The sequence below is a fragment of the Hippopotamus amphibius genome, chromosome 3, assembly GCF_030028045.1.
Source record: "Hippopotamus amphibius kiboko isolate mHipAmp2 chromosome 3, mHipAmp2.hap2, whole genome shotgun sequence".
Taxonomy (NCBI): Eukaryota; Metazoa; Chordata; class Mammalia; order Artiodactyla; family Hippopotamidae; genus Hippopotamus; species Hippopotamus amphibius.
Window position 1 is genome coordinate 55,970,037 of NC_080188.1, and position 20,756 is coordinate 55,990,792.

At 37.3% G+C, this 20,756-nt stretch overlaps 1 protein-coding gene across 3 annotated transcripts in view; it reads left to right on the top strand.

The window, feature by feature from the left end:
• Positions 1 to 20,756, top strand: part of ARHGAP24 (Rho GTPase activating protein 24) — a 476,239-nt gene that overhangs the window by 283,224 nt on the left and 172,259 nt on the right. Inside the window, exon 1 of one of the 3 annotated variants that reach the window (XM_057728040.1) lies at positions 5,297 to 5,487. The exons of the other annotated variants lie outside the window; for them this stretch is intronic. The gene's annotated coding sequence lies outside the window, so the exon portion shown is untranslated. Of the gene's footprint in view, positions 1 to 5,296; positions 5,488 to 20,756 lie in introns of those variants that run through there. 3 annotated transcript variants of the gene reach the window in all.

A 20,756-nucleotide genomic window follows, 5' to 3' on the forward strand; every position in this document is an offset into this window, starting at 1 on the left:
CCATGCCAGGAGTCTTTATTACACAAGGGGTGATAAACATATAATGGCTACGGGAACATTTTTAAATAGCTGTCATTTCATTAATGAGTATTTGCTAAAGCATTTCCTGGGCCACTGGTGTTTATGGAGCTTTTAAACAAAATGTTTATGGAGATGAAACCAGGCCTTGCTTCATAAATTATGTCCTTTTACCTGCATTTTTGCCTTTCCTCGGAGCACAACTGATGTTCAGGCCTCTGCTACACTAAACAAACACACATTCAACTTTCTCAACCAAGCTTTCTCTTCTTGGTGCCAAGAAAAGTTTGTATTTTCTGTCTCTGCTTCTTCGCCTCCCTCTGACTCTATAATTCTTTGCAGTTTGGCATTTATTTCTATCACAATACAGAAAATCTCTCTCTGAGGTCGCCAAAGGTGGGGGAATTAATAGTTAAATCCAACCGCTTCCCATCCTTGTGCCCACCTCTGCCTTTTCTACCATTTATACTATTTATTGTCTTGCTCTTCTTGAAATATTTCTGTCCTATGATGTTAGGGACCTTGTATGGCCTATACTTCCATCTCTTTTTTCTTCACCGCCTTCAGAGGGCTCCTGTCTTCTTCCCATCTCCTTGCTCTGTGTTTGTTTTATTTCCGCCCCCCTTGTAGTTTCTTCCTCAGGAGATTGCATCCAGTCTCACGGCTTCAACTTAAAGCCCTATCTGGAGATCTGGTCAGCAAGACCTCTTTTAATCCATACTTTGTACAAGTTGTCATAAAGGTCCCCTTCCCCTGGATGCACAATGCTTTGGCTTGGCAGAGAACTGGGCTGTATCTCAGCCCCAACTTGACTGTACAGCCTTATGTAGTTGCCCTGCTAGTCAGAGCCTCCGATACAATGCTGTCTCAGGTAGTCCAATGCTTCAGACTCATCTTATCCCAGCTCAGACCAGCCCTTCATCTTTATCTCCTTCCTCACTTCCTGTACAGCCAGGTGATGGTGATTATAGAATTAAAAATATTTCTTCCCAGCATTTTTTTTCTCTTCATTCTCATGGGTACCATCATGCTTGGAATTTAATTCTCTCTCCAATCCTTTACCACTCCAATCTACCTTCCACTCTGCTGGCAATTTAGAGGAGATATATATGTATATATATGTATATTCTACTCCAATTTTTCAGTCCCCATTCTGGCACATTTCACATGTATCATCCTATGCAAGTTATTTAATATTTCTAAGTTTTTGTTTTCTCACATAAAATGAGGGTTCCAATAATGGCTAACATGTACATGTTCTCGCTCGTGCTCTATTCACTTCCCGTACATTCCTTCTTTCATTCAATACTCAAAAGAGCAAATTTTATTATATTTGTACTAAGCATTATTAAAAAGTGAAATCCAATTAATCTTAAAGAGACTGGTTTATTCTTCATGAGTTCAATTTGGGTTTTTGAAGAAACCCACACTAAAGTTCAACCCAAATAATACCAATGATCTTAGCCCAATTGCAAGGGTAAAACAAAGGTAACTGGGTGCTTCATTTCATTTTGAGATAAAGGCATCTCCTGTCCCATTATTTTCTTTCAAGAAAGGAGAGCAAGAAAAGTTAAATGAAGTGGTTTTTTTTTTTTAATAACTACAAACTACATGATGCAAATAACACTTTTATATTTCTATGTGGTTTTCCTTATTTATTCTTTACAACTCAGCCTTATAATCACAAAGCAAACAAGTGGAGTAGCCAGAAGTCTATGCCAGGTTTTTTGATAATAGGCTCCCTGCCTCATTTGCATACTGCTTCTCTTTCTTTGAATTTTAGAATCTATGCAGCGACACGGTCAAATTTAAGCAGAAATAACTCGAAAGTAATGAATAAGGCTTTTCAGATGTATGCCATGAATATTATTTCACTGTAGTTTTAACCTCAAGCAATGGGTTAATATAGTTTTTCCAAATTGATACATGGGTGTCACTTTGGATAGTTAAACTGACCATTTGCCCTTATATCCAATATGGGTTTTTTTAAAGCTATGCTAGTGTCTCCTTTAGTGCTTTCCCCCAGAGACTGCTAAGTTATTTCTGTCAGAGGACTTAGGCTCTTTCTTAGCATCAAAGGGTTCTGTGGCTTATTTCATTCCCTTAATCAACTCGTTAATTACTTATAAATGGAAATTGCATAAATCAAATAATAAAGAAGTTGGGTGGAACCTTAAAGATCTTGTAATTGAACCCCCATATATTTCAAATGATGAAAACAGTCCAAAGTAGGCTAAGTGACTTATTCATGGTCATAAAGCAAGTCTAAAACATGTTTCCTCTATAAGAACATCTGCCTTACAGTTATGCTGGCAACTTCTTGGAATATTACTTACATTGAATAGTCTCAACATCACGATGGATAAGCCGGAGTCTTCTCTCCCCTTCTCCCTCTATCTTAATCCAGCACGTATATTAGAGATCCATTCATAGGAACTGCTTTTTTGGTAGAAAAAGCCTTCCAAACACTTGACTTTAAACTTCTTTAAATCCTGCAATGGGAATTAGGGATATACATACAAACTAGAATAATGAAATATTTATGAATTATCCCCAAAGTGCAACTCCCAGTGCTCCACAGTGCTCTCTGCAATAAAGCTCTGTGTGGGAGATATACTTGTACATTTCCAAAAAGTATGAACGTTATGTTATGGCAGTTTTAGAATATGAAAAACCCGTATTTTTTATGAATACACACAGAAATTGGCCATAATGGCTCAGGATAACTAACTTGGTAAGAGTGAATGTTTCCCTCCCCCCTCAGGTTGTCCCCATCTCTGCCACTTTCTCATGTGAACACCCAGAGGCAGCATCTCTGCAGTGGTCTGACCATATGGGTGGTCTTTCAACCTAGACCATAGTTGCTCAGTCTTGTCTTTCTAGAAATCACTACCTCTTCTGAGATGCTCTCCCTGACTCCATCCCTACCTTTTAATCCCACAGCACTCTTCCATGGTTTGCATCACTTTGCACTTTAACCTCTTACTTACTGGTCCACTTCCCTAGCTCCGCTACACTGCGAGCTCCTGGAGGCCAGGGGCTTTGTCTTACAAGTTGTCTGCCTGTGTGAAGCACAGTGCCTGACACACAGATGCCAAATTTAGGGGCCTGGTATTACTCTAGTCTTGTTGTTACAAAGGGACATAAATCGTGTGTAAGGTTTTCGCATACAATGATATGTTAAAGAATGGGCCAGACTGTCCCACTAGACATCTGGTTAGTCAATTGGAAAGTAAAAAGAAACAGGCAAGAGAATATGAGCTTGCTTCTTTTTCCCTCTGGGTAAAATATTCCAGGTTTCTGCTCTGCATATATTTTATTTCATATTTACTCAGATTTCATGATAAAGCGGATGACCATTTTTTTTTTTTTTTACCACCTTCACTCATTTTGCCATTCAGGTTAGGGTTACTTTTATTAAAACTTGTTTATTTTAGCTTCTTCATTTGTCAGTGCCAGCAATCCCTTTGTATGATAGAAACTTAAACTCAGTGCTGACATTCAAAAAATATTTTGAGATATTCGTTCATGGTCCATACCCTTATATGTGCTCAAATCCCATTTGTTTTATGACAGATGTTGCCTCAGGAAAGGAATAATTCAGAAAGAAATGTTTTGGATATTTTTGTTTACAACAGCTTTTGAGTTTCAAAAAGCTAACTCCTTAAATCCTCAAGATCCAAAGTTTAAATTATAACAGCAACAACAAAATAAAACAGATCTTTTATCCCATCCCTAAGATCAGATGATTCTCACGGTAGGGGGACCAAAGGGAAAAATCAGAGGAAAGTAAAGGGACATTAGATGCTTGGAGGATGGTGTGTTCCAAGTAAGGGTTCCATGTTCTGCCACCCTCTCTGCCAATCCCTGAGCCAGGTACCTGGGAGACAGACCTGAAAATCTGGATCAGATTGGGGGAACTTAAGAGCAGAGGAATCTGTGAATCACTTCCTGTATGAAGTGCACGAAGCTTATAGAACTGGAATCATTTTTTAGTGCTGCTCTGTGTGGTGCCAGGTCATTAGAGATAAGTATCTAGGCAGACATGTGCAAAACAGCCTCCCAGCTCAACCCCATGCCCTCAATGCAGCCAAGAGGGAAAGAGAAGGAGCAGTGTGAGAGTCAAACTTGCTGAAGCCAGGAGTAAGGACAAAGAGGACTTAGTCCCTGGGTCTGCGGACTGAAGTCCAGGAACAGACAAAGAAGGAGGAAATCAGCATCTCAGAGATGCCCATGTCTGCAGAGGATGATGACCACGGACCACATTGCCACTCTGCCCCATCCAAGACATGGAACCCTAGATGTCTACAACATCAGATGGCTCCTGGGAAAGTGAGAGCCCTGAATTAGCCAAGATAAAACTTCAGCCACTTGACGGTATAAAAGAATAAGGAAGCTACACGTTATACACCTGACTTTGTAGACCAACATCCATTCTTTCCTTCTATAGAAATAATTTCTTTTAACTTAAACCAATTACTTTTTTTGTCTATGTCACTATAGAAAGGGCTAGTCTGGAAATAATGGTTTGTGATCTTATTAAACTATACTTGTTTTTCTTTGAAGTGGGAGAGATATCAAGGCCAGAAAGACAAAGTGGAAGATTTGACCTATGTAGATCTTGAGCGTAGAGGTGAGAGGATTAGGGAATGAAAAGAGTAATCTTATAGGATAATCTCTACACGAGACAGGTTAATAGAGCTTCATATTTTAGTTTCCATTTCATCCAAATTCTGATCTCTGAGGACCAGAAACACCTGTTATCTTTCTGCTCCTTACTGATGTTCTTGTAAGTAACACAGAGCAAAGGCTGAAATTTTGGTAAGTTGCTCAGGATTGTTGCCTGACTAAAAGTGCCTTATAAACTGAGCGTGTACTGGCAAATGAGTGATCCTTACCCAAGTGCTTAAAGCACAGTGAAGCTGCCCAAAAGCTAATATCTTCTCCAAGTCTGTGGGCTCCATACAGAAAGGAAATAAAATCACTTACTGGCTTTCTGAGGAGTTTACAGTTTATTCAAAGAGTAAAGGCTGAATCTGTACGTGCAAGAACTTCCCCATGAAGATCTAAGTCCTGCAGAGTTCTTAACTTACTAATGGAAGACTTTTCCAAGTCATAGCCTATTTAGGTTTTCACTGGTCCTCTGGGACATCTATGGAATTTCTTGGCCAAAACTTGGTAACCGCCTGTGTATGGCCCAGTTTGCTACTGCTCAGTGTGTAGACAGAGAAGGGGTAATATGCCGAAGTAGACTTGCGTGCACGGGTGGGGTGAGAGATTGTCACTTCATGCAAGTGCAGATGCAGGCTGTAAATAAAAATCTTTTCTGAAAGGCCAGACATGCCACCTGCCAGATTTAACAACACTGGGGTATAATTTGGGGAAGCCGTCAGCATCAGGGATACGAGGATGCAGCAAATGAGGTCCGGTCAGTCAGAGAAAGCAAGACAACAGGCAATTAAAGGACAGGTAAGTAGACTTTTGACTACTGAACAGGTCAAGTAGACTTTTGTTTTTAGGGATATCAGTCAGCAGACTGGCTGGAGTTCATGGATAGGAGTCTTCTAAAGAGTGAAATGGAAAGCAGGGTGCAGGACGATAGTGCCAGCTGTTTCAACGGTTGCTGGAGATTGTGGTAGCCCCCTTCCTGAGATGCAGTGTTAAGGATTCTTCACAAGCCCCTTGAGAAGTCCTATTCACGTGCCATCCATATGATGCTTTCTCTTCCGAGACTGCTAGATTCTTACATCTCCTTGCTTTAAGAGTCTAAGTAAGGATGGTTCCTTACCTGAGTTTCTGGCCTGTTTTCCAGTGCCCTGATTTTAAATATTCCTTTCTCTTGTCTTCTTTCAAAAACTTCTTGAGTATTAGATTTTTTTTAGCAGGTGTAAAATTCACCTGCAGAACTTCAAAAGCAGATTTCTGGGCCCATGCCCAGATTGTCTGATTCAGTGAATGTGGTATAGGGCCCTGAAATACATATTTTAACAAAAACTCCAGGTGATAATGATGGAGGTGATCCATGGAATACACTTTGAAAAGCACTGCTTGAAGGTACCCAAACACCTCGGGAGTTTTAAGAAGTCATTAGCTGTATTACAGCTCTCAGACTGCCTCTTGTTCCCCATGTAGCAGCACAAATCATTCCTTATCACACCATATATCTTGATTTGGGGTTACGAAAATGGTCCCCATAACAATATCCTGGGCCAAAACATTGAGAGTTTTAGGATACAATTCAAAACTCAAGATATATTGTGTTTTGGCTGTCTTTAATTTTATTGTTATCTACAATTTAAAGGGCAGTTTATTTTCATTGAAATTTAGATCTATTCTGGGATATGAAAGTGGTTTCACTTTATACCTGAAATATAAGATTATATCTTTTACCCTTCCCAGAATGAGATATCTCTTTCTAGTTTATTAGAGAACTGTTCTTTCAACTGCAAGCATAAAGACAGATGCAGACTCTTGGTATAAATTAAAAAGGAGTATTTGGGATATTTTCAGTGTCTCTTGCAGAATTGGAAGCTGGGCAACAAGCAGTCATCACATATGGGAAAGATTTACATTGCCTGAGTGGGCTCAAGTTTGATGTAGCATAAATGGTATTTTCAAGAACTCCAGTTCCCCAGATTTTCCATGGCTGCAGTATATGCTCTTGTCTCTGCTGAGAAATATGCTAGTCTAGGGAGTAATGAATAAGCATTCTTCCAGGCACTGTAGTCATAGCCTTTTGTTTGAGGCCAAGTTTAGTGTGACTGTTTCACATATGATTTTGTTCTTCATGAGCTGGATTGGAAAAAATGAAAACCTGGTCTAAAAATAAATATACTAGGCACTTAACCACTAATCAGTAAACATTTGTTATAACTAGGGTCTGTAAGACCCAAATAGCAGGCTTGTGCCACATATTGAGGGTCCAGTGCTGGTCAAAACTCTGTTCTGTGTTTACCTTTTCTAACCCAACAAGGAAGTAAGGAATCACAGAAAGGAAGGAATTTGCATAAAATAATGTATAAAGCAAATTGTCAAAACAAAAAGAAAAAACATAGATAGAATTGAGACTAAATGTCCGTATTTTGGGAATCTATGCAGTCTTCTTAAAAATGTTTTGATAATGGCCTTACCAGTATTTTCAGTGTTTTAAGTTCTGCTGCTATAGCATATTCAGGTAAATCATAATGCATAGTTGAGGGTAAAGATAAAAGCTAATAATGTAAAATAATGCCTTCTTCCAAAAATGGTTAGGATTTGAGAGGTGACCCCCCAGAAAAGAAATTATATGTGTTAAAATACTGAGTCACAAATTGTGTTTGCCAAATATTTCAGCTATCTGGTCTCTGGTTACAAAACAGAATTATACTTCTCCCCATATTTTGAAGTGAATCATGGCCATGTAACTTTCTTTGGCCAATGAAAAATGAATAGAAGTGATGTGTCTCACTTCCAGGTAGAAGTTTTAGGGGCTGATCACCATGTGCCCTTCCTACTGCTCTGGGATGATGGAGGCACATGTTGGGGTCCTTGAATGAGTATGGTGAGCTGAGGCTCCTGCTGACCCACAATGGACAACAGTGTAAGTCAGAAATAATTTTTGTTATGGAACTGGTTGTTAGTGCAGCATCATTTAGACTATCCTGACTAGTAAAGATATAAATATGGATGCAAAAAAAACAAAAACAGCTTCCCCTTCACCCCCCGCCCCCCCAAACCTCGAGTTCTCCAGTCCATTCTCTGCATCTGCATCCTTATTCTTGTCACTGAGTTCATCAGTACCATTTTTAGATTCCGTATATATGAGTTAGCATACAATATTTGTCTTTCTCTTTCTGACTTACTTCACTCTGTATGACAGACTCTAGGTCTATCCACCTCATGACGTATAGCTCCATCTCATCCCTTTTTATAGCTGAGTAATATTCCATTGTATATATATGCCACATCTTCTTTATCCATTCATTTGTTGATAGACGAAGTGAGAGAGTAGAACAGACATGTATATACTACCAACTGTAAAATAGATAGCCAGTGGGAAGTTGTTGTATAACAAAGGGAGTTCAACTCAAGGATGCAAGATGCCTTAGAGGACTGGGAGGGGGACGATGGGGGGGACTCGAGGGAGGGTGAGGGGGTAGTCGAGGGAGGGAGGGAATACGGGGATATGTGTATAAAAACAGATGATTGAACTTGGTTTACCCCCCCAAAAAAATAATAAAAAAATTAAAAAATTTAAAAATGCAAAAACAAACAAACAAACAAACACAAAAATGAACAAAAAGAAACAAACATAAAACCTTTCAAGTGTTTTCATAGAAAATGGGGATTTCCCAAGTAAAGAAACAGGTTGTCAGTAATGTACCATTGTGCATTGTAGGCCCCCTAAAAGAGCTCTAGAGCCAGCCTGTTGGAAAAAATTGAGCTTGTTCAATTTTGGGGTCAGGTCTGAATTTTAAGGCACTAAAACTGATATTAAAAAAAAATTGTGTTCATGAATATATGTATTAGTGAGAAGTAATATACAATAAAACTGTCAACAATGATGACATTTGAAAATTAAGAATTGAAGTGAATAGAATAGAGATTCTACTTTTTCTTTCAACAATTCAAACTTTTCTTTGAAAGAGCTTGAAACAATTTTATATTTAAAAATACAAATATGGCAAAATTTACTGTCATTCCAAGCATGATGATCAGGATTAAGAAAATTCAGAATATGCTGGTCCTGTAAAAGCATCCAAAATCAAGGATTTGGAAGAGGAAATGGAGTAGAATATTTTACTTGTATAAAAGCCAAGGCACACATGGTCTACTCATAGCATAGATTGCTTTGAAGAAACTTGCTCTTTACCTGTAAACATAATTTTTAATTCCAGTAAAATCTAAGTATGTTAGAGTATGTTCCAATTCTTGATTCATTGCATTCTCTCTTAAATTTCTCTCACTTCTTGCAGTTGTCCCCAAAGGCTATCTGAACCCTCAAAATTATTTTTCTTAAAATTCAGCCTATGTCTCCTCCTTTTTCTTTTATCCTTTTAAAATCCCCTTCCTGCTTCAAGCGGTTTCTTTCCTTGATTCTCTCAGCTTTCTTTACCCATTACCCAAATTCTATAAAACTGAAGCCAAGAATGAAACAGAGAGACTGAATATTCTTTGGAGTGAAAAAGGCCAAAAGTCAAAGACAAAAATGCTCTGAGGCAATCAAGAAAAGATAAGATGTGAAAAAATTATAATACAGGTTTTCCTCTTTGTGTGTCCCTATGTTTGACATAGTTATTATGAGGGTTGAACTTTCAAGGAGCTAGCCTTTACTTATCCTGGGAGCAGCCCATTGGTTATATCTTCTGTACAGACAAACGTCTTTTAAATACAGATATTGTGGTTTTCCCCTTTAAAGTAGCTTGAACTAATAAAGCATGAACCATATACTCCAGCCCAGCCTTCTATGGAGTACACACCTTAATGGTATTTTGAAGAGTATTATGACAATTTATGGCTAATGTTCTAAAATGCTAATCACTCAGAAAACATTTCTGATATGTCTTTCCTCCCAACATCATCCCTGTTTGGCTTTATTTTCTTAGGAAATATCTGATCTCAAAGAGCTACTAGATTTCCTATTTCAGAAATCCAAGATCATCAAGTTTATTTATGACAGTTTGAAGCTCTGTCAGACCTCATTGTCGTGCACCACTGAAGTACATCAACAAATTGCACCCATCAACTAGTATTTGGACTTGTTTAACTTCCTGTCATTATTTAATTAGGCTCAAAAATGTCACTGTAGGCAAAGAACTCACTGTTTTTCGGTGCTTAAGAAATTCTTGTTGAAATGAAGGAATATTTTCCCTGGCCCCATAAATTAGAGACAGTAAGATAAATAGAGAGTTGACACATATACAAGAAGCAAAGTTAGCTCCCAGTTATATAACACCAATATATTATTAAAGAATGAAATTTTGTCTTAGCTGGAGGTCATAAATGTTGCAGCATACACCATTCACTACCCTCTACATCGATGAACATGAAATAGTACAGAATATATGAGCTTTAACTTTGTCTAGATAATGAGCTTGATGCACCAAGCTGAGTATGAAATGTCTCTAAAATGTATACTTAAAGAAACTGCCATTATGAAAAAAAAAGAAAGAAACTGCCAGCAATAATTCTAATTGCTCATTTACAGTAAGTTTCTGTGATGAGGAGCCCTTAAGGAAGCAAAGCTAAGCATGTGTTATGTCTCTAAACCTTAAGATGATGGCTTCTTACAGATATCTGCTTTGATCTGGGGACATGGTTTTAAAATACAGGGGCTAGGTGGATATGAAGCTTGCAAAATATAGCCCAGATAAATGAAAATAAGGTTAGTAGAAATTTTAAACCTTATTTCCTACAGAATAATCAAAAGATAGGATAGCCCTTCCTCTTTTAATTCTGTTTATGGTACCTGGAAAACTCCTTTCTATCACATTCTATTTTTAAACAGGTCTTCAAAGCTTTAAAATTATGACCTTCAGTTTGGGTGTACTCTTTTTTATCTTAGATAAAATATGTGATGGATAGAGATTAAGCTATTTCCTGTCACAAAAAAATAGAATGCTCTTGTGTATTCTTTGAAAAGAAGAAATTAATAGTCCTTAAGAAAGTTTTCTTTAATATTAATCCACTATCTACGGCACACTAGGTGTTGGCCAACACACACACACACACACACACACACACACACACACACACACACAAGAAGCTGTACTTTCTTTTTGTAAATTTATGATTCATTGTCAGCATGTATCATACAAGGAAAGGAATGGCAAAATGATAGGGGTATAAAAAAGAAGATTTCGAAGGAAATTTGAGGTTTCACGTGAGAAGAAAGTGTTGTGATTTATTTAACAGTATGAGGTCATGATTGAGAAGAGTTACCATATAACCCTTGCCATTTTCTATATGGAACAGTATTCCTTATGTTGAGGGGGAAAGGCATGTTTAATAACTTAATGAGACAACCTAAATGGATATCATAGGGAGGGGATAAAATCATACATTCTGGAACTTTGAGGAAAAAAACTTTTTTACCTTTATTTTCAATGGAAGTATCTATTTTCTATGACTATTTCTGTTGTTTCTAGAATTGAGTCTAGTTATGTGAGACTTTCATAATGCAATTTGCATCTGCCAAGAGGATATCTGAATTCCACTGAAACAATAAAGTGGTGGAATGAAAAAGAGATGCCATAGGCTACTGAAGAGAATTCTGCTGATGTTTGCAGTACCCTTTTTGTAACATTAGTTATGAAGCCAGTAACATTAAGCACAAAAGGATAAAAAACAATACCCAAATATAATCATAGTATATGGTGCTTTTAAAATATGCTACCTTCAAAGTGTTATCACGGATTCTTTTTACTTAAACATTATCTTGAGCATCTCAGAAAATTTCGATAATGTGATCTTTCAAATGAGTAACACTGAGCCTGTAACCGTGTTTGTCCCTCTGTTTCATCTCATCAGTGGCTTAGTCTAATCTTGTTCTGCAACTGATAAAATAAAAATCTGTCCTCATACACCTACTGGGTTATTCTCCTCAAAGAGCAGCCTGAGAGGTATAAGGGCTGGAAGGAAGAAATATAATTAGCCTGAGGGCAGTTTTCATGGGTAGTTGTCAGTGTTTGGGGCAAGGAAGAACCACCAAGGAAACAGAAAAATGTCACCTCTCACTATCATTTCCTTTATTCCACATTACTGTGTTTTACACTTTAACATTTTGAAATTGGCACTTGTCTCAGAATTCATGTGTTCATTGGTGTAGAAATCCGCACAAAGTTCATACAAAGGAGTCAATGTTACCAGATGTTAAAAAAAATGGCAATAACCTTTTCTTCCTCATTACCTGTCTTGGCTCTATTTTCTATTCTCTTTCTCTTTCTCCCACTGAAAGACAACGTGGTTTATTACAGAGACCATTGGTTGTGGATTCCAACAAATTAGCGTTTAAACAAGAGTCCTAATTGCGGACTATTTTGACTTTCAGTTTTTTCTCCATAGGAGAGTAATAATGCCATTATCACAAGACTGTTGAGAAGTCTAATGATATAGCACAAGTAAAGTTTGTAGTAGAAAACAAAACATGTAGTAAATAATAATTGGGTCCCTTTTCCAGTATTTGGGGTGTCTACCAGGCTCCAATTCTGCTGGAACTGCTTATTTTATTTTCCCATCTTCCCTCATACAACCCTCATTTTGTTATTGTAGAGTAAGTAGACCTCAATGGAAAAACAGACCCTACAATAACAGAAACAGAAACAAAAAGATTACTCTTCCATATACAGTGATATGAGATGAAGTTAATACATTCCCAACTCAGTGAAAAAGGAAACTATTTCCAATTCGTTTTTAAGTAGTAAAAGCGAAGTTTTAAGTATCCAGAACTTCAGTTTAAGTATCAATTTAACCTTTCCTTGAAAACATTACAAAGAATTTGTAAGGTAAGAATGCATGAATTCTCTCTAAATATCTATAAAATTCAAACATATTAATGGCAGAAGTCACTTCTTAAAAATAGCACATTAGTCAAGAAAACATCAAATCTCTGTAATATTCTAACCCCTACTCTACCCTATATTTCAGCAGCAAGACCTCTAATCCAAATAATTTAGAATCTCTTGGTCCCTTATCCAGTTTTGAAGGAGATGACAGGCTGAGAAAAGGAAGTGAAGTATTATTAACTCCTGGCCTTATAAGGGTCTTTATCCCTTTCATAGCAATCATAGGAACACAGTTTGGGCTGAGACCCTTAAAACCTGGCAACTCCTCCTGCCCAGGCCTTGTTGGCAGCAGACAGTGGAGGCTTGTGAACCAAAGTTTGATATTCTACTTGTTTGGGTTTTAGTCAATTTTGCTTTAAGTTTTGAAGTGTTTATTGTGGCAGACTCTATCTAGTATATTTCTGCTTGTTGTATCTTAGTTGGAAATTTGTAGATAGGCAACAATCATTAAATATTCACATCCAAGTCATTGCAGCCTTCCCTGGCTTTCGGCAGTCAGAATCTGAAATAAGGCTATTTAATTGTATGCTATTCTCTCATGCAGAAAATATCTTTTAGGAACTGTCCAGATTTTGTTATTTTTGCATTTATTGTGATTTGACTGCACAATTTATATCTATTCCAAAAATAGGAGCAGTGTTTCCAATTAATAAGGCATAGTAGAAAAAAATTAGCAAAGAATCAACTTCCGTACACACATAAAATAATTTAAAAGCACAGAATCAAAACTAAAAATAACGTGTGGTATTTCTTTGCTTAAGGACACTCAGCTTACTGTATTTTATGTCTAACATTAAATCTGCTTTCATCCACTCACACATGCTCATCTTGGATAGTCTTTGCATCAGTATACGAGGGTGAGTCAAAAATTATCCGCACTCTGACAGTAAAATTTACAGAACTTTTAGCATAACCAGAGTGCGGATAATTTTTGACTCACCCTCTTCAGTGGGTTAGCTACTTAATGTTTACTTGGTTACACTGATTCACCATCAGAGAGTGATTAGTGTCAATTCCCTACTGCATGTGGTGAGGCATGTAGCATGAAACTGGTCCCTTATACTAACATCCTGAATCAAAGATGTGAAGTTCACGCATAGGGTTTTTTAAAAAATAATTTAGAGCGTATTCCAAAGTATCACTATAATACCATTCCTGCGGAGCTGAGAAGTTTTCTGGAACTGAAATCTGTGTTAATTAAGTTTGAATATCTGGTCTACCTTTTAAAAATATATGTATGGGACTTTCTAAGATCATTTTCTCTGTAGTAACCTCTATTAATTTTATGGATTTTATTTGTATCAGAACTTTTCCAATTTCAGTTATAACTACAGCTAACATCAGCAAAAAAAAAATGGAATTTATTAGATCACAAAATTGAGAAATCGAAGGATAGCTCAGCCTTCAGGCATGGTATATCAACTTGGGTCCAATCAGGAGAGAGAAACCACATAGTAATTTGAACAGGGAAAGTTTAATGTAAAGAATTATTAACTGTAACAGAGGATTAGTGTATCAAGTGATTGGCTAGTAAGAAGTAAAAAGAACTCCCAAGAATATAGGTGTAGCAGATATAAAGAGAAGCCATGACCCCTAGAGGTATAATTGATTGCCCAAGGAATACCCACCCCTCCCAAACCCCATCCCCCTCTGAGACCCAGACCTCTTTGGCGAGGGCATGGCCTGGCTCACTAGGTGGCTGAGCGTCACTGTGGTACAGCACTGACAGAACATTCTGAAAGTCCTTCCTCTGGAACTTGCCTGAAACATGTCCTCCAGAATGCCAGAAAATCCAGAGAGGCATCTCCCTGGAGGTACTCTGCTACAAAAGGTTTAGGGGAAACTGCTGGCCACTGAATGTTAGGGCCAGTATACACTGCAGATGCTTGATGCAGGAGAAGCTGCCAGAGCTGCAGTGGCTGGGCACTGGGGAAGCCTTGGTACACTGGAAGGGCTGAGAGCTGGAGCAAGCTACAAGTGCTGCAGGAAACTGCAGAGCCAACACGCAGGAACCAGGAAGCAGCACCCACTTTCTTCTTTAGTGTCTCTCTCACGCCCTCTACTGACAGAGTTTTAACACAGTGCCAACTGACAAAGGAAACATTTTTAGAGGGAGTATATCCATTTTCACAGAGCAGGCAAAAAGGGTGGATTTAGAGCAAAGCTGGTGAGATCCCAAGATTCAAATAATGTCAGCAGGATTTGCTTATTTTCTGTTGCTCACTATTTCTTTCCTCTGAGCGGCTTTATTCTAGGCTGGCTGACTCCATATTGCGGTTCAATGACTTCAGGAACTTAGCAGCCAAAGAGCTTTTCCTCTTAGCAGTTGTAACAAAAATCCCACTATTGAGTATTGTTGACCCAGATTTGTCTGGCTTTAGTGATGTGCCATCCCCAACTCAGTGTGGCTGGGGTGTGTGTGAGTGTGTGTGTGTGTTTTCCCTCATCTGGCATTATGTTTCTGCTTCCCGTATCCTTACCCTCATCACACTGATATTACCAGACTAAGGCGGGTTGTGCTGGGTAGGCCCCAAAACAATTTTGGATACATAGGGTCACTAACTGAAGCGTAAAACTTCAGATTTCTTGCATGCCTTAAAGATGTCTTATGCCCTTTTGAGCTTCTTCATTTTCTTAAATCATTTTTACAAGATTCTAGAGCCTGAATAAAATTTAGACCATCTAGTGTAATCGAGTCCCTTGAGTTTACACTAGGAATAAAAACTACAAAGAAAAAATGCTAGTGTCTGAATTAAGTTTTTCTTTTTAAAGCTCTTTATTGGTGAATTGAGTTTTGAACCCAGGATTTTTGTTAAAACAGAATCAAAAACTTAAATGTAACTTTTTATTCCAAGATGAGAGGGTGTATTTATTTAATATTCTCTCAGCAATAGCAGTACATGTGTGCCATCTAATACAACTCAGCAAAAACAGGAAGAAACTACTGAGATACACAGAAACATGGGTGGATTTGAAAGGCATGCTAAAAAAAAAAAAAAATCTCAAAAGGCTGCCTACAGTGTACTTCAATTTTACAAAACGTTCTTGAAATGTATCACAAAATTATACTGATGGAGAACTGAGATGTGATTGCCGGGAGTTGAAGTTTGGGAGAGGGTTGACTATAAAGAGGTAGCATGAAGGAGTTTCTTTGGGGTGATTTGACAGTTCTGTATCCTGATTCCATGCTGGTTCCACAAATCAATACATGTGATACATTTCATAGAACTAACTATACGATACCAACTCCCCTCGCCCCTCCGCAAATGAATGCATGTAAAAACTGGCAAAGCATGAATAAGGTCTGTATTTTTATTAATGCTATTGTACAAGTGCTAATTTTCTGGTTTTGATCACTGTACTATAGTTTTCAAAGATGTTTATCTTTAGGGGAAGCTGGGTAGAGGGTACATGGGAAATCTCTATGATTTTTTGCAACTTCCTGTGCAAGGGTAGAATTATTTCAAAATATTGGTTAAAAGTAACAGTAAATTGAGGCTGGATTTCTGATAATGAATCATGAAATTGAAAATCAGTTTTCAATTTTTTATTTCTTCACAGTGAACAAAGTTATTAATTCATTTGGGTATATAATAAATAAAAAGCAAATGAGTGCTTATACTATTTATTTTTTAAAAATCACAAATAGTATAATAATATTGGGGGAAAAAGCAACAAAAACAATTTCAAAACATACAAATGAGGAAAAAGGAAAGTTAGAATGAACGCTATGGTACTGGATTAGTACTGTGCTAGTCACTGATGACTGAGTTCCTGCCAGCTCTTTGCTCTTGTAGGAGAGTGGCTTTGCTCAGGTAGAGGCAAGCAGAAGATGGATCCCAGGCTGAAGTAGTCTCCAAGTGGTAAAATAATAACATCCCAAACCATCGTAGGACAAAGGTAGGAATCAGAAGAAGGAGAAGGAAGAAGAGGAGGAGGAGGAAGAGGAGAAAAAAAAGAAAAAAAAATACTCAAAAAGAAACTGGTTTTGAATGATGAAGTTTAACTATTAGAATATAAATTTCATTTATTTTTTGAGGCAACATCAAAAGGCTGGAACAATTATTGGTGCTTAGCAACTGAGTCAGGCAATATGGAAACAATGCTTTTAACCATATGGTCCTCTGAATTTCTTTCAATGTTAGGAATCAGAAAGAATTTTAATGTTTGCCTTATATTATTCAAGCAAATTACAGCACAGGTAGATTATTCCCTAGCCATTTGCAAGGTGAATATATCCAGTTTGCTTTATATTTCCAGTTGAACTTTTTCAGCAAGAGAAAGACAATTCACATTAAGAAATTATTCAAATAAGTTATCCTTTTTTCTTTTTAAATAACGTATAACTTCTGAAGGACATACAGCTTTAAGATGATCACAGTTAAGTACAAATGAAGTATTGTTGGTTAGGTCTCAGTCATTGATGGTCAGTCATTTTCAACTATCTACAGTTTTATAGGCTTCCACTTTTTGTCTTTCTTTTCTTTGTTCTTCAAGGACAGCAATTTTATCTTTTTTTTTAAGCTTTTTATTGGAATATTATTGCTTTACACTGTTGTGCCAGGTTCTGCTGTGCAACGAATTGAATCAGCTGTATTTATACATATATCCGCATATCCCGTCCATCCCACAACTCCCTCCCACCCTCCCTATCCCAGACAAGTCATCAAGCATCATCAGGTTGACCTCCTTATGTTATGCAGCAGCTTCCCACTAGCTATCTATTTTACATTTGGCAGTGTATATATGTCAATGTTACTCTCTCACTTTGTCCCAGCTTCCCCTTTGCCTCACCCCCGAGTCCTCAAGTCCATTCTCTACATCTGCATCTTTATTCTTGCCCTGTCACTGGGTTCATCAGTACCACTTTTTTAGATTCCATATATATGAGTTAGCATACAGTATTTGTTTCCCTCTTTTTGGCTTACTTCACTCTGTATGACAGACTCTAGGTCCATCCACCTCACTACAAATAACTCAATTTCATTCCTTTTTATGGCTGAGTAATATTCCATTGTATATATGTGTCACATCTTCTTTATCCATTCATCTGTTGATGGGCATTTCGGTTGCTTCCATATTCTGACTATTGTAAACAGTGCTGCAATGAACATTGTGGTACATGTTTCTTTTTGGATTATGGTTTTCTCTGAGTATATGCCCAGTAGTGGGATTGCTGGGTCATATGGTAGTTCTGTTTGTAGTTTTTTAAGGAACCTCCATACTGTTTTCCATAGTGGCTGTACCAGTTTACATTCCCACCAACAGTGCAGGAGAGTTCCCTTTTCTCCACACCCTCTCCAGCATTTATTATTTCCAGATTTTTTTGATGATGGCCATCCTGACTGGTGTGAAGTGATACCTCATTGTAGCTTTGACTTGCATTTCTCTAATGATTAGAGTTGTTGAGCATCTTTTCATGTGTTTGTTAGCCATCTGCATGTCTTCTTTGGAGAAATGTCTATTTAAGTCTTCTACCCATTTGTGGATTGGGTTATTTGCTTTCTTGGTATTAAGCTGCATGAGCTGCTTGTATATTTTGGAGATTAATCCTCTGTCAGTTGCTTCATTGGCAAATATTTTCTCTTATTCTGAGGGTTGTCTCTTGTCTTGTTTATGGTTTCTTTTGCTGTGCGAAGGCTTTTAAGCTTCATTAGGTCCCATTTGTTTATTTTTTTATTTTATTTCCATTATTTTAGGAGGTGGGTCAAAAAGGATCTTGCTTTGATGTATGTCATAGAGTGTTCTGCGTATGTTTTCCTCTAAACGTTTTATAGTGTCTTGCCTTACATTTCGGTCTTTAATCCATTTTGAGTTTATTTTTGTGTATGGTGTTAGGAAGTGTTCTCATTTCATTCTTTTACATGTAGCCGTCCAATTTTCCTGGCACCACTTATTGAAGAGACTGTCTTTTTTCCATTGTATATTCTTGCCTCCTTTGTCAAAGATAAGGTGCCCATATGTGCATGGGTTTATCTCTGGGGTCTCTATTCTGTTCCAATGATCTATATTTCTGTTTTTGTGCCAGTGCCATACTGTCTTGATCACTGTAGACTTGTAGTATAAAGTCAGGGAGCCTAATTCCACCAGCTCTGTCTTTCCTTCTCATTTTCACTATGTTGAGTCTTCCAATCCAAGAAAGTGGTATGTCCTTCCATCTGTTTGTATCATCTTTGATTTCTTTTATCAGTGTCTTATAGTTTTCTGCATATAGGTCTTTTGTCTCCTTAGGCAGGTTTATTCCTAGGTATTTTATTCTGTTTGTCACAATGGTAAATGGAGTGTTTCCTTAATTTCTCCTTCTGCTCTTTCGTTGTTAGTGTATAGGAATGCAGGAGATTTCTGTGCATTAATTTTGTATCCTGTTACTTTACTAAATTCATAGATTAGTGCTAGCAGTTTTCTGGTAGCATCTTTAGGGTTTCCTATGTATAATACCATGTCATCTGCAAAGAGTGACAATTTTATTTCTTCTTTTCCAATTGGGATTCCTTTTATTTCATTTTCTTCTCTGATTGCTGTGGCTAAAACCTCCAAAACTATGTTGAATAATAATGGTGAGAGTGGGTACCCTTGGCTTGTTCCTGTTCTTAGAGGAAGTGCTTTCAGTTTTTCACCATTTAGAATGATGTTGGCTGTTGGTTTGTCATATATGGCTTTTATTATGTTGAGGTAATTTCCTTCTGTGCCCATTTTCTGGAGAGCTTTTATCATAAATGGATGTTGAATTTTGTCAAAAGCTTTTTCTGCATCTATTGAGATGATCATATGGTTTTTATCCTTCAATTTGTTGACATGATGTATCACATTGATTGATTTGCATATATTGAAGAATTTTTGCATTCCAGGGGTAAACACCACTTGATTACGGTGTATGATCTTTTTAATGTGCTGTTGGATTCTGTTAGCTAGTATTTTGTGGAGGATTTTTGCACCTATATTCATCAGTGATATTGGCCTGTAATTTTCTTTTTTTGCCTGGTTTTGGTATCAGGGTGATGGTGGCCTCATAGAATGAGTTTGGGAGTGTTCCTCCTTCTGCAATATTTTGGAAGAGTTTGAGAAGGATAGGTGTTAGCTCTTCTCAAAATGTTTGATAGAATTCGCCTGTGAAGCCATCTGGCCCTGGGCTTTTGTTTGTTGGGAGATTTTTAATCATAGTCTCAATTTCAGTGCTTGTGATTGGTCTGTTCATATTTTCTGTTTCTTCTTGGTTCAGTGTTGGAAGATTGTACTTTTCTAAGAATTTATCCATTTCTTCCAGGTTATCCAATTTATTGGCATATAGTTGTTTGTAGTAGTCTCTCATGATCTTTTGTATTTCTCTGGTGTCCGTTGTTACTTCTCCTTTTTCATTTCTAATTCTGTTGATTTGCTTTTTCTCCCTTTTTTTCCTGATGAGCCTCGCTAAAGGTTTATCAATTTTGTTTATCTTCTCAAAGAATCAGCTTTTAGTTTTATTGATCTTTGCTATTGTTTTCATCATTTCTTTTTCATTTATTTCTGATATGATCTTTATGATTTCTTTCCTTCTGCACACTTTGGGGGTTTTTTTGTTCTTTTTTCTCTGATTGTTTTAGGTGTAAGGTTAGGTTGTTTATTCGAGATTTTGTTTGTTTCTTGAAGTAGGATTGTATTGGTATCAACTTTCCTCTTAGAACTGCTTTTGCTACATCCCATAAGTTTTGGGTCATTGTGTTTTCATTGTCATTTGTTTCTAGGTATTTTTTTGATTTCCTCTTTGATTTCTTCATTGATTGCTTGGTTATTTAATAACATTGTTTAGCCTCTATCTGTTGTGTTTTTTAGTTTTTTTCATGTAATTGATATCTAGGCTCATGGCCTTGTGGTCAGAGAAGATGCTTGATACGATTCCAAATTTCTTGAAGTTACCAAGGCTTGATTTGTGACCCAAGATGAGATCTATCCTGGAGAATGTTCTGTGTGCGCTTGAGAAGAAAGTGTGTTCTGTAGTTTTTGGATGGAATGTCCTATAAATATCAATTAAGTCGAGATGGTCTAATGTGTCATTTAAAGCTTGTGTTTCCTTATTTATTTTCTGTTTGGGTGATTAAGGACAGCAATTTTAAAATGCGTAAGAGTAACAATCTAATTGAGTGATAAATTTCTAAACCTATATTCTACTCCCCACTTACATATTTCTATTATAATGCCCTCCTGATTAGTAAGAGAGTC